The 15,061-nt window shown below is 45.3% G+C and overlaps 1 long non-coding RNA gene across 1 annotated transcript; it reads left to right on the top strand.

The window, feature by feature from the left end:
• Positions 1–808: 808 nt before the first annotated feature.
• LOC104688246 lies at positions 809–12,714 on the top strand. Its single transcript, XR_751653.3, has 3 exons — positions 809–1,081; positions 1,934–2,033; positions 9,668–12,714. It is a non-coding gene; the product is annotated as an uncharacterized LOC104688246 (long non-coding RNA).
• The last annotated feature ends 2,347 nt before the right edge of the window (positions 12,715–15,061 follow it).

The raw sequence follows: 15,061 nt of genomic DNA, 5'->3' as shown, positions 1-15,061 counted from the left end.
TTTGTACAGACTAAATGGGGGACAGATCCCATCCAGTCTTTCCGTCTGTCCCATTCTATTTTCAGCCCCAACAGCTCCAGTACCAGTCTCCTGTAGGAATCAGAGGCGAAGGCCAGCAACCTCAAATGCCAGTGGAATAAAGAGCATCCTGACTCATCTTGCATGGAATATTCTTTCCCCAAAGCTTGTGTCTTTTCACACTTTTTCCCAGTTGCTCTTCATGGCGCCTGTGTATTTTGCAGAAGAATTCTTTCCCTGCTTCCTTTGTGGTGTCATGGTTTTGTTTCACAGTTCCTATTCCTTGTATCCAAGTCAAACCCAAAGACCCTTCCATCACCTTTCTTCTCCTTTTCCTTTTTTTCCTCCCTAAACATCTCAGCAAGGCTGCCTGTTAATCTCTTCTTTTGCAAAGATTAGAAACGTGGCTTTTCTATGACCTTTCTGAACAATCAGGAACTTGGAGTCCCCAAGACAGTCGCCATTATCTCATCTTTTGGTCTGTTAACAATGATTAAGCAGGACAAAGGATGTGCTCAGAGCTATGGAGTTTCAATCCGTCCTTAGGGAGTACCTGGAAATAAAAGCAAGCAGAGGGGGAAAGCTCCAGCAAAAAGAAAGGTTCGACCTTTAGAAAACATCCTTGGTTGGTGCTTTCTCACCTTTTCAAATATACATAAGAAAAGTTTGCAATAATAGGCCTGTAGGTGCAGACACTACCTCTGGACTAAGTCCCCAGAGGGCTGCTCCCACAGCATGTGCCACTGGACCGAGCACTCAGGACTTGGGAAAACCAGGTCACAATCAGAAATGCAATTTTAAACTGTTATTTTTGCTTATGATCTATCGCACTGTCTGTCCATCCATCTGTGTGCTACAATCTTTACAAGTTTTTCCCCAGGTTTTGATTACCTCCATACAGCAGCTCCAAGCAAGGGATGACTGATACTTCCACCACTCCCAATCCATCTCACAACAGAGCTGGGGCTCTTCAAGGTGCAATTGCTTTACCAGCTCCAATTTCCAGCAGTTTCTCATCTGCAGCTCGCCTTTCCCAGGGATAAACGACACCAGGCAGGGCCAGGTGAGTGAGCAGCAGGTGAGTTTCCAGGAGCAGGGAAGCTTTCCCATCCAGCCCAAGGATTCATAGTGCTGTGGTTTGGTTTTGTGGACTCAAAACTCTTGCAGTGCACGTACAAGAACCTTGTGTTTCTCACATGTTGCTGTCATCTCACAGACGGCAAACAACTGACCAAACAAACCAAGAATTGATTAGGAATATGCTGTTACCCTTCCTTGTCCACAGAACAGGGGAGGAAACTGAAAGGCAGACACATCTCTTGAGAAGACCGTGGCCAGAGGTTGTCTAACCCAGATCAGATGGCAGAGGGATGTGTATAAAGTGAGCTGGTTCATTCATACTTAGGTATCTAATGGGATGTCCATGGAGACACAGAGGAAGGGAGATTTGGAATCACAGGGCACTTTGGAAGGGACTTCAAAGATCATCTCGTTCCACCCCCTGCCATGGGCAGGAACACCTTCCACTATCCCAGGTTGCTCCAACCTGACCTTGGACACTTCCAGGGATCCAGGGGCAGCCACAGCTTCTCTGGGCAGCCTGTGCCAGGGCCTCCCCACCCTCACAGAATGAAAGTTCCCAATATCCACAACTTGTCTATGTCTTCTCCAGGAACTCTTTTTCTGCCTCTTTAGAGAATCTCCGCCAAGTGGCTGCAAGGGAAGCAAAGGCAAGGAGCGGGGTCATTAACAGAAAGTTTAGAAGAGAGGAATAAAAGATTTTTTTAAAATGGGCTACAGTGTGAAGAATGGCCTTTGTGAACAATTCAGTCATTTATAATTATTTCATTGGCATTGTATGAATTATACATTCGCGACTATAATGGAGTAATCTCTCATCTCCTTTCCCCCTCAGCAGGCACTGAATGAATGCCCAGGTGAGCTGCACTTGGACCAGCACCATTCTCTAGGAGAGTCACTGTTCACCTCTCACTGCTCTCCTGAATTTCTGTTCAGTAAGCACATGTTGAACTTTTACCAATCTTTTCTGGATGTTAAAATTAATGTGTATTTAGAAAATAGGTTTCATCTTCTAATTTTTTTTCTTATTTTTCTTTTCCTATGGAAAAATAGAAGAGTGGAGGGGTACAGAAGCATGGAAAAAAAAGCTGGAGCCAAGCAATATGGTTTTGCAGTTTTATCCAAGAGCTAAGGGATAAGAGTGGACACAGCCTCTGTTACAGTAGCTCAGCTGATGAGTGGGAAAATGCTAAACTGACTTAACATTTTTTTGAGTGGTTTTGTACTTGCATAGTTGCCTGTAAAAATATTGGCTCACAGTCATGATGTAAATGGAATATGCCCGTCCAAAACTGGTGTTTCACTTCAGAGAGCTCTGACTTTTCCCCAGAAGGAGAAGGGTCGACTCAAACACACTAAGAGGGTTAATAAAAGTATTCATGCTGCAAGAGATTGGAGGAGCTGTGAACTCTGGTTTAAGAGGCAGGTAGTGAGGTGTTTACTTAGCAGACTATCAGAGTACATCAGAAACTAACAGTAGCCATAAACCTCAATGGATTAACTTCCATCCATTTTGATTTCCAGCTGTATTACACCTTGGCTGTGTCACTGCCAAAATAAGAGGTCCTAAATAGAATAGCAATTATCTCAATATCATGGATTCAGTGGGCACTTTTTTCAATTTTCTCTGTTACGTGTCAATTCCTGCACATCTTCCCTGCTCCCAGATTTCTCTCCCTCTTCCATGGAAGAGTATTTCTTCCTCCCAGTTGACCTGTTAGGGAGATGGAGCCCTGGAGCACTCCAGATTTTGGGAACAGAGGTCTCTGATGCAGGGTATGTAAGAAAGAACATCCTGTCTTAAAAAGAAAACTCCACAATGTACCATTAGGAATTACTAGAATTGTAATTTCTAGGTAGAATTGTATTTTCCCCTGAGAATGTCACTGAGCCTGACTCTCAGTCATGCCATCCTCTTTCTTGGAGCAAGAAAAAGATGGATAGAGAAGGAAAACAGAGCAGGAGCCTTAATCCAGTTTTGTGATCCTTGAACCTCAGGGCTTTAAAGATGCCTGACATCTGCATTTGAAGAGGTCATTCCACTCAACCTTTGTTTCTTAAGTACATCGCATTTACACAGCACTCCTGAGCGCCTCCACACAGAAGCTGATAAAAGACTGGCAGCAACACAGAGATTATTTTGTTTGAATTTGAGGTTTTCCAATAAATACACCTAGACCCTGTCCTTTCAAAAGTCAAAGGGTTAAAACTTTCCATCAAGGCAAGGTATTCCCCAAGCAATCTGCATCGAGGGCTCTCTGAAGCACAAGAACACTGTTGACCCAGACATCACTAAGTTCTTTGCTTCTGAAAAGTTCTGGCTGCTGATAAACCTTTGTCCTTTTTCTTTGATTAGCTTTACTCTGGCTGTAAATCCTATTTTGTTTTGTGCTGGGGTCTAGCCAAGGAAGTATTTCTATTAACCTGGAGCAGCTGGAGAGTAGCTGGCTCTTACTGTCAGGGGATTGCAGCCTGAGTATCCTGTAACACTAATGTTTTTCACTGTTGAAGCCCTAGTCTAAAAAGAAGGAGATCCATGCTCCCTCTGCGGTTATTTTGCTACCCTGGAAGCTGGCAGAATCGTGTGGGCAGGATGTCATTAGCTTAAAGATGGCAGCCATTAGGATTCCATCTAAAATCTGCTCCCCTCACAGACTCCATGTCTGCCGTCTTTGCTGAGAGCTTTAATTTATCCATTCATAGAGTGGGAACATACTCCTGCTACTTTCATTACCCAATTGGCTTTAATTAAAAAAATCTGTAACGCCTTCTGTCTTGGAGGGCTTTGAGTTTGGTATCCTGATGCCAGGAGCCATTGGAAGAGAAGGGGAAATGAAGAAGTGGAAGAAGAGAAGGGGATGGCAGTCAGCTGTGAGAGCAGCAAGTCCCATGCCGGGAGCAGGGATGGGCTGCACCAGTGTGCAACACCCTCATTGACATTCCTGTGGAGCCATCTGTGAGTCCCTGGATCTTCCCCATCTCTTCAGCCTAAAGGAGGAAAGAGAGCCTACTTTTACTCCCTGGTGCTTTCTGCTCAGTTACAGCATTTATTCTAAGCCTTCCTGCCCCGAGGCTGTGGAGCCTTGCTAAGTTCACTACCCTCATTACCGGAGCATCACAGAAAAAAAAAAAAAAAAAAAATCTCTCTGCCTGTGTCTTTTGCCCAGGGTCTGTGACATCCCTCCATATCTCACAGGTATAAAATGAGCACCAAGTAGGCACAGGAAACGTTAAAACCCCTTGTCTCCAAAGGCAAACCCTGTAGTGACTAATCCCTGGGAGAATCTGGGATTTTAAAATTGGTGTATTTTCTCCTTTTTCTTATCTCTACTCCCTCTGAGCCTTTTGCCATGTATTTACTGTCCCTTTTCCCCTTTTCCTGTGCCACCTCCCCACTCTGCATAGCCACTGCCCTCAGCCAGCAGCACTTTATCTGCTTCCAATGTAGCGTGTCCTAGAAAGAATTATAGCATTGCCTTTCTCTCGACAGCCAGTCATCTCTCAGTAACATACAATAAGCTGTACTTGGGCCAAAGGAAATGGGTTTAGCCTGGCGGGTAATTAATTTTTTCAGGGTTCAGTTTCCCACACTGAAATTGGTCTCCGTCTGATCAATTAGAAGAACATTTCACAAACGAAACTGATTATGAATCATGGGTTTCAGCTCAGCTGTGGAAAACCTGATACATGGCTATTGGAGCAAAAAGTAGAGGGAACCTTCAGCCCATTTATCCCAGCTAGTGCTCAGGAGTGAAAGCAACACACATACACACGCCCCACTCACTCCTTCAAGGAGGAGAAGATGATGGGACTCCACCAGTTCACAGCATAGTTCTGAAAACGGTCCTCAAATCTCCTGAGAGTTGTCTCCCTGGCCATGGGTATTTATCCACTGGCTGAACACTGTCCTGGGACCACCCCTCTGAGCACTGGCATAGCTTAACTCTGGTAGATTCTGTTTCTTTTGGCTTCCAGACACCCAAATAAAAAATGGAAAAGCTTTTGGATGAGGAACATCCCAAGGCATCTTTAATTCAGATGTAATGGCTCTGAACAAGGAAAGGAATGATCTCAGACATATGAGGTCTCTGTATCACAGCAAGCCTCTCCTTCCCATTTTCCTCTGCTGCTAATAGTCACAGAAATGATGGCAGTTGAAATTTAACTTTTAAGAGAGTGACATTTCCATTTCAGCCCTGAGCAAGCCTGCAGGATCCAGCTCTCATTGGGAGCAGTTACCCACTGTCCCACGTCAAAAAGGAGAACACTCTCCATCCTCTCTGTCCTTCTGTCTGCCCCATGTGCCCCCCAGCACTGAGCAGAACCATTAGTTCAGTTTTTCCCGTGTCTTTAAACCATGCCCAACACTTTAAAGGAAATAAATAACGTCAAGTGTTCAAATGAAATTTTGCTGAGAACCCTCTTTTTCTCCTGAAAAAGTCATGACACTAAACTTTCCAGTCATCTCAAGCCTTGAATAGTTTTTCATTTGTGTCAGATTAACCAAGTTAAAATTCCCTCTCACGAACTCGGCATTTAGAGGTATTATGCCAGAAGTAGCTTAATAACTTTCACTTCAAAAATAGAGAAAAAAAAAAAAGAGGGGGAAGAAAGGCATTTCTTGGCACCATGCAGAGTAAACAAAGAAATGCAATTTCACAAAGCAGGACCTGCTAAAGGGGACATGCTGCAGACAGAGGGGGGGACTGAGGCTGGACTTTGCAGTGAAACAAGGCTGCATATGAAAAATTCATCATCTAATATCCCAGGCAGCAATCCTGTCTGTTTTTATAAACCAAACTGGGTCAAGCCCAGTTAGTGCCTGGGCAGAACACTCTCTAGAAAAACTACATTAGTAAAAACAGGTGCCACAGAAAGTGGTTCTCAGAGGGCAAGTGTGTACACAGTTCCTATAGTTTATAGATAGATAGATAGATGTGATGAAAATGTTACTATTTTATACAGTTTCTTTTTTGTCTGTCTCCCTGACATAGACCTCTCATAGATGAAGAAATGCATTTGCAGAAATAGTCTTAATTTGGAGTTGGAATATGTAATGCATTTGCTATCTCATAGACTGACTTTACTCACGCTGGAGAAGTGGATTTGGAAGAGAGAAAAGGGAGGCTTGTGATGCTTAAAAGCTTCTGCAGGAGGAAACTCTACGCACCTGAGGTCACACCCGGGACAGCTTTGCCACCAGCATGGTTTATTCCTAATGAAGGAAGGCTGGTTGTGCCAAGGAAATTGAGGTGTTGATTGTGGCTTTTAGTATAAAATATAATATTTCTGTACACCCTCAAACTGTGGAGCAAGACCTGGAACATAAAGGAAGACAAACCCAACTATTATCCTGATAGACTCAAGTGCAAAGAAAAGAAGGGCTGTTGCTCCTGTGGTAACCCCTGTTAAGGAATGTTTAAAGATGGAATTTCTGCACTGAACAGTCTCAGCTAAAATAGTATCCTAGCTCCAGGCTTTTTGGTATGTTGCTTTTAAGATGCAATGGAAAACTGATGCCCTGACCTCTTGTGGTCACTAAACACACAGAGCCAGATTTCCCAAGCATATGATTGTTTTCAACACAGTCTCCTTCCGAAATTTTTATTTGCTTTACTGAATACTGTTCTCTCCAGTGCTCCCTTCACAATTTCACCAGGGCAGGGACTTACTCAGCATTCCCAATTCTTTTGTGGAAGGCACAGATGTGGTTGGACGTGTCCAGCCCCAACAAATCCCAGAACCCACTGCAATGGGCCACAAACAATGAAATAATATTGGAATGTGATCTGCTGTCCTGTATAGCTGCTTCCAAGCATTCCTTGGGAGCAGCGCTGCCTTTTGGGGCACGTAAAATGATCCTCGAATGCAATCTGACAATCAAAGTTCAGAAGTAACAAGATAGTTCAGAATAAGAAGATGCAGGCTGACTGTAAGAATGTATTTTTGTCACTGTCTTGAAATGTTTCAGGATGTTTTCAGCAGAGAAACCATTCTTGAAGAGCTGACAAAAGGAGTAGGGTGAAGGATCTTTTGCATGGGTGTCGGCAGTCTAAATTAAGCGAGATTCGCGTTTCCAATATATCTTATGGTTACTGTCTGTGTCTAGTGAGTTTTGCTGTAAAGAAATGATGGGTTTTGAGCCAACCATCTGGCGTGACCACATGGGAAACCAGACTTTGATTCACACCTCTGCAGGCAAGAGTCAGATGCTGGGAACATTGAGGACCTGACTGCAGGGCTTGAAAAACATCATTCTTTTCACTCCATCTTTGCCCAGAGATGATGGGGACCTACAGATACAAAAGCAGCCCAGCGAGATGACCATTGAAATTTCAGAAGAGGCTGAAAGCTTTGAGGGTGAATAGCTTATGTTGCTAGGGGAGAATTAAAAACAGTCAGAGAGAAAATACAATAAATATAATACAAATCAGTTGTTAATGTGTTTGATCTACTGCCTTTTGGGTTGGCTTCTGGGTCTTTTGTGAAGGAGAAATCCCCAGTGTGAGATGCAGTTTTGTTCATTCCATAAAGCTGCAGGAATAACTTCCTTGTATGAAGACACAAGCAGAGGGAAGCAGGATGCTTCCCAGTGGGTGATTAATTAGCAATGTTTTTTCTTGTAAAACCAAAAGCTTGGTATGTACTATGACCATGATAAAGTGGGCACAGCCTGAGCTTCCTTCTTCCTCCTCTCATAAAGCCTCCTCTCTCATGGCCATCATCAGAATCTGTGATTCCTGTCTCGTATGCCCCATGACCTCGGATTCAGAGAGAGGATGGGGTAATTCCCAAGGTATTTGAGTAAGATGCTTGTCTGGATGAGACTGCTGAAGGACTCAGCTAATGCTGCTTGGGTTAAGAGGATGTTGATAACTGAAAATCCAGTCCAGCAGTTTATAGGCTTCAAATCGGGCAAATGTGAGACAGAGTGAGTGAGGCTGCCACTCTGGGTCCAGCCAGTGAATACGCTTCCTGCTGTGTGCCCAAACCCAAAGCCAATGGCATTCCCCTTCTGGAAGGCTGGCTCAGGGAGAGAGTGATAGTGCTGGAGCTCTGTGGTCATAAAGGTCCATGCTGCTACTGGGAGGCCACCCCAGGATGAGGTGCAAACGCTGTAAAATGAGGGAGGAAGAGACCATTTCCTACCATAATGCATTATGCACAAACAGTAAACAGAGGCCCTCAGAATGTTTTTGTCTGAGATGGGGAATAAAGCAAAAATAGTCAGCAAGACAGAAGCAGAAGCCTGACTCTCCTTTAACAATCTGCACTCAACCATGTTCAAAATAGCCACTTGGCAACAATTATCTCAGAGGGAAATTGGTGTGGAGTGCAGAAAATAAGGGCAGAGCTGTAACAAAGGCAGCAGAGTTGAGACAGGATGTTGTTTTTGTTCAGTTCTCCTCCTGAAGCCAGTCCAGGTTGGTTTTGCCTCAAGCTGGACATACTTTGGGAGCTGCTTTAAGACCCGAATGTTTTTTAATTGGCAGAGTGGCGAGGCAGGGGCTTGGTGGCAGCGCACAGAGGCTGTCAGAGCAGGGCTTTAACCAGCATTTCCTTCCCTGCTACGGTCTGGACTCGGGCTGTGTTCCTAGGGAATTCCTCTCCAGGAGGCAAAGTCTGCTCTGTGGCCTAATGGGTTACTGAGGAAAATTCCAAACCTTTTTTATCCTTCTTTGAACAAGGAAAGGAAAACAATTGAAAGGAAAACAAAATGCCCAGAGGGACAAGGAGTTTTCCTACAAATTCTGTTTCCACGAGATATTTCAAGATATCCTTGGCATACTTGACTTCTAATATCAAAGGACTATTTAAGTTAGAAGGTGGAACAAGGTGTATGGACTGTTTGGTACTGATTAGAAATTCTGAAGAAGCAACTGAGGTAGAGACTAACTCATGGTATGATTTTATTTACTGCTGATTCTGTGGTGAAGGTGACAGAGAGTAGAGAGAGGAAACACAAAAGAAGCCCTTTTGTTTGCCACAACATTGCTGTGGCATCCTCATCATCTTGTGACATGATGCAGGAACAAACAAGATGAGGCTGGGATTATAGTCCATTAATGCCCCTCACATTCCTGGTGAATCCCCACCAGCTTCGTAGGCACTCACACAGTCAGGACTGATGCCTGAGCAGGTCATTGGGGTGACATTTCAAGCAAGAATAGAATAATTTTGAGAATGGTTTATCTCCTTTCCAGCCTGCGGTCAGGTAACATCCCTGTGGCAACCATTTCAGTTGTCTATGTGGAAAAGCAATGTGCAGAAAGTAATTTAATGTAATGGATTGTTTAGCTTTCTTTTAATTAAATGTAGCAGCTGGAAACGAGGAGAAGACAGCTCTGTATCACCAAGCAGGTCTCTAATTGCAGGCATCCTCCACAGACCCTACTTAGTGAGCTGCACTTTCAGCCCAAGTCGAAAACCCAATACTATTGAATACGCCAAAACCTTATGATTTTTTCTACCTTTCATGAAATATTTCAATGGCTTGATTTGTTTCCTTTTGCTGTTTCTCTCTCTCCCCAAAACTCAAACTGCTGATGATAAATATGTGTCAAAGCAGCTCAACCAGCTCCAGAAAACATCTCCCAGAGGAGCCCAGCAGCCACACAAGGGAGCATAGTGCTGAAGTTCCTTGGGAAGCTGTCCTTTTCAAATGACTGACTGAAGAGCTCCAACTGTTTATTCCCACCAAATGATTCTGGCTTTTTGAAGATGACTGAACACATTGCTGGGCCTTTCAGCTGAGCTCCTTTCAAGTGAGAACAAAAGGCTGCTTGTCAAGTGTATCAATACAATTGTGACTCCCATGGTCATTGCCGGTGTGATGTTGTCAGGCACATTCCTGGGAGCAATAGTGACTTCAAAGCAAGACCATTTAAATGGCATTGTTTGCTCCATAATTTTGAAATGGATGGCTTTGGGAAGTACATCAGCTGGAAGAACAGTGCAAAAAGGTCAACATTCCCCTGGTTTACAAGGGCAGGGTAACCAGGGTGTTAAAAGTGCTTATTTTCCCTATGGCATTTCCAGGGAGAAGCCCAGTGACAGCTCAGATGGAAATACCCACATGGCAGATGACTAAAGGCAGGTGACATAAATCCACCCCGTACCTTGCTCTACTCATTTCCTTTTTATCAGTCACACTCCCTTCTTCCCTCCTCATTTCAGAAGGGTTTTGTGTGTAAACAGAGATGGGATAACTTTTGTGAGGTTTCCCTCAAAAAGCTTGGTACAAGGAGGTCAGTGTAGGAAAGATGTGTTCTCCTGGCTTGCCCCTCACCCTGCCTGATTGCCCAGTGCCTGAGGCCATGGGCAAGAAGCCCAGTAGGTCACATTAGAGCCCACCTGAGTCTAGGTCAGTCTCTGTTCCTGGAGAACAGCTTGCACTCCTCCTCCTGCTTGGACCCCCACGATTCTCCTGCTGGCCGTGCACAGGGTTAAAGACAGGTTTGGAAGCAACATCTGTACTCGATGGGAAGCTGGGCCAAGACTGAGAGTTTGCCAAGCAGCCCTTTGTCTGTGGTGCGTAAATCTACACCTCTTGCAAAGGGAGAAGAGCAAGGAAGGAAAGGCAGTGCCAACTTGCAGATTTGTAAAAGAGGCTTTTAAGCTCTCTAGGGGGGTAATGTGCAACTGCTAAATATACTTCAGGAGAAATACAGCCAGATCATTTCTTTCCTCAGCCTCAATACAACTCTTTATGTTTTTCCTCTTGAGAGGGGACAGCAATGCAGCATCGGCAGGGAAAAGGCTGGAAGGAACAGTGGGTTTGGTCTATTTGCTGTTAACTCCACCATGTGCCTCATCAAGGGTTTTTCCAGTTCTCCTGTCTCGATCCGTAGGGAAAAAGAATTGAGAGAGAAAGATGTGGAAAAGGAAAAATGAAGGGTTTCTGTGCATGCAGGGGAAGATATTTTGACAAAATGGGTGATGGTGACTAAGAAAAGGGGAGAAGAGGCAAGTGTTAAATGAGTTTGTGTTCCTGGCTGCTGAGTAGCCCCAGGAGGTTCCCAGCAAGGCTGCCGCTTTTTTATTGGAGTTTTGTGCCGGAGTTATAAACCCTTTAAATGAGCCTAGATCATTAGGGAAGCTTGGCTGATCACTGATGAAAAAATATAACAATTAAAACAAAGGGCTGGAAAAGGGAAGCAGAGGGAGAAGGAGCTGGGGGTGAGCAGTTTTAATACTTAATAACAAATACTAATAATGGTGCTGAGTTGGGGACTAATTAAAAGTTTCTAAAAAGAGAGAGGAAGAGAGTGGGATTAATCTGGAGTGTTTTGTCTGGCAGCTTCTGTGAGTGCCCGAAAAGCTACCCTGGCAAGGAGGACAGGACAGAACACTGGGAACCAAGCAAAGCTCTGGAGAGAGATGAATCTGAGCCATGGTGGAGCCCAGCTCCACCTGCTCTTCTGAGCTCTGTGTTTTGGGGTCTGCCCCATATTTCAGGATGGTCATTCTCCCACATGGAGCAAAGGGACTGGGGAAGAGGAGCAAAGGAGGGAGTTTGAAGGGTGGAGAGAGCAAAATTCTTCTGTGAAAAAGGGATTGCTTTGGGCAAAGAGACCTGGGTGGCAGCAGCATAGATCTGAGAATTGTGCATGTAGTGACACCCATAGCCATGGTAGGAGCCAAGGAAACAGGACCCAGGAAGGACCACAGGTGGCAACAACTCAGGGAGCCACTGCCATGTCGTTTTCCAGGGGCTGGAAGAGCATTCAGAGGAAGAATTGCTGAACACTTTGCCTCTTGCTCTGCTGCTCTCAGCTGCTGTCAGGACACGATGGCAGATGAGATGGGTTTCCTTGGCTGCTCCTCTACCATTCCTTCTATCTGTGCTCTGTCTGAGTGCACCTTTCCCCCCACAGAGATAAATGCTCTCAAAAGCAGCAGTCTCACAGGTCTGCCTCCAGCTGTGCCTCCAGCTGTGCCTCCAGCTGTGTCCTGAGGTCTGGGGGTGGTAAAGGCTGAAATAACCAAAGCACCAACTATTGTCTTTCCCTCACCAGTTCAGCAGCTGCCTGAGGGACAGTTCAGCCTGGAGAAACATCTTTTGTGGGTAATTTCAGCTAAACTCTTGTAGGCACCACCACTGCCATCTCCAATGCTTCATCCTTGTGGATAAAGGACCTGGCTGTGGGGAATGCCAGCTTCAGACACCAAGTTCCTGCCAGCATGAGCTCCTTTTATTTTCTCATATGTGCAGGAGACTCTAAGTTTTAATTATTATTGCTTTTTGCTGCTCTTTGTCTTAATTAAGTCTGACTTGCTGACTATTTCAAGGGAGATGATGTCTGGGTAACGCCTTCCTGCCTTGAATTTTGGATTTTGGAAAGAGAGATATGAAGCCCTTCATCACTGGATCTGCTGGGCAGCAGAAATGCAATGTCATAGGGACTGGAGGTGCAGTGGGACTAGGCAAAAGCTCAACTAAAATGGGACAATCCACCTGGAATGAGCACAGAGCAAGAAAGCCATGGGGGTGTGTGCCTGGCAGGTAGAAGAGATTTCCCAGAAAATTCCTCTGTATTAGTCTATCTGGCATCTGACTTAGAATCATAGAATCATTAAGGTTGGAAAAGACCTGTAAGATCATTGAGTCCAACTGTTAACATCACCATATCCCAAAGTGCCACATCCACATGCCTTTTAAACTCTTCCAGGGATGGTGATCCCATCACCTCCCTGGACAGCCAATTCCTGACAATCCCTTCAGTGAAGAAATGCTTCCTGATGCCCACCCTGAGCCTCCCCTGGCCCAGCCTGAGGCCGTTCCCTCTCCTCCTGTCCCTGTTCCCTGGGAGCAGAGCCCGACCCCCCCGGCTGCCCCCTCCTGTCAGGGACTTGTGCAGAGCCAGAACGTCCCTCCTGAGCCTCATTTTCTCCAGGCTGAGCCCCTTTCCCAGCTCCCTCAGCCTCTCCTGGGGCTCCAGCCCCTTCCCAGCTCTGTTGCCCATCTCTGGATATGCTTTTTCCCCCTTTTTTCTGTAAAGCAGCACCAGGTAAATTCAGACCCACAATACAAACACCAGCAGCACTCTCTGATTCCTCAGCCACCCAAAGCCCCCAGCAGCCACAGACAGCTTCCCCATGGCCCTGCTGGGCATCATTTTATCCCCACAAAAGAAGAGCTGAGGTGTTTGTGGTGGGCTGTGTGTGATTTGGTTTGAGAACTCTATCCTGGCTCCTGCCACAGCCCTGGAGCATCCAGCAGGAGCTTTGCTATTCTGCACCAGGGCTCTCCCTGTCTGTCTGTAAATACTTCCATTCCAGCAGCCTCTTTCCAGCGTGACAGATTTGCTATGAGGAACCCGGCAGCAAAGGTTCTTCCTCCTCTCTCTCTCCCTCTCTGACAAATGTATAAAATGTATTAGCTTTTCATGTTCTCATTTATGATATAATAAACTCCTCTGTGCCCTGGCCTTGTTCGGGGATTGGAAGTGAAGTGTTCCACTTGCCTGCATTGGTGAAATTCTACCAGACCATTGTGGGTGTTAGAGGGATGGGGCAAGGGCTGGGATTGCAAGGAGGAAAGGGAAAAATGGGATGTAGAGGATGTGAGGCCTCAGGGGCAGAAAGGGGAAAGGGGAAGTAGAGATAATGTCTGTAATTTTTTTTCTCATTTCACTGGGCACGATGTGTTTCCCTGTGGGATTTACATGGCTCTGCTCCTGGTGCTTGAGGTGCTTCTCTAAGTGACAGAGCCATGTCCATCTTTGGACCTTTGAGGGAAAAACAACATAAATGCATAAATAATATACTGCAAGAAGGGAATGAGTCTGGTTGGCCTCACTGAGGATGAAAGGATGGGAATGCAGGAGTAGGAGGTGGGAAGCAAGAATTAAGATGCAGTGAAGGATTGACTTGACAAGACCACTTTGAAAAAGAAAGGGAAAGAGGCCCAGTGTCCATCCGGTGTAGGTGTCTGGGCACACGCTTGCAGCACCTTGGATAGCTGCACCGCAGAAACCAGAGCTCCAAGTCAGATCTGCTCGTTCTGTCACCACAAATCTGCTTTACTTCCCAAGCTTTTCCTCTCCTTTGTTTGCAAGTCAGTCTGGAGGGACCTTCTGACAAGGTACCTTTATCCATCAGACTGCCAAGAACTTACAAACCTCTCATTTGTCCACTTAATGAAATGGGCACTGCTGGCTTGGCTGTTTTGGTTTTCTTTGCTCTGAATAAATGATTACCCCCCATGTGTAATTTTTTTCTCAAGTAAACAGGTTTGGTCCTGATATTTTATTATTACTACTAGGGAGAGAAGGTATATCCATTCATAGATGATGGATATACACCCATGATGTGCAGGTAGCTTTATACCACAGAAGGCTGCTGTGATGGACATCCAGAGAGAATGAGAAATCACATAAAAATGGAAGGAAAAGGAAGTCTTCACAGGAAAAACCCCAAAATCCGCAAACCAAAATGGGAGAAAAAAATGAATGAAGTGGGCAGACAATACAAATGAAGAATGATGGTCTACAAGGGCCCAAAGGGCCCATCCTCATCTTGATCAATTCCAGATCTCTTCAAATCAAGGGATTGAAATAATCCAAATTCCCAGATCAACCATTTTAAGTCTTGAAGCTAAGACTATGATCTTTCTGAGTGCTTGTAAGATTTTATTGATCTTTGCTTATGTCAGCTCATTGATGCGTTTGTGGACCTTCGGCACCGAGCAATGGGTTCAAAGCTGAGCACATCTTTCCACCTGCTGGCTTTTCCACTCAAGGCAAAGCACGAGGTGTCCAAGTGCCTGGAATTACAGGAGCAGTCTGTGTCAGCATCTCTGTTAGCAACGACATCCTTGAGCTTCTGGAAAACCCCACCTGTGGCAGGAGTCTGCCCCATGCCAAACCCACCGGTGTTACTCTGGTGCAGAAACAGAGTGAAAAGTTCAGGATAGTCAAAGTTGCACCCCTCATCTGCAAGGATAACCTCATCCCTGCTC

Source organism: Corvus cornix, chromosome 17, assembly GCF_000738735.6.
Source record: "Corvus cornix cornix isolate S_Up_H32 chromosome 17, ASM73873v5, whole genome shotgun sequence".
In the NCBI taxonomy this organism is placed as follows: domain Eukaryota; kingdom Metazoa; phylum Chordata; class Aves; order Passeriformes; family Corvidae; genus Corvus; species Corvus cornix.
Note: the sequence above shows the minus strand (reverse complement) of the source record. Positions and strands in the feature narration are given on the sequence as shown.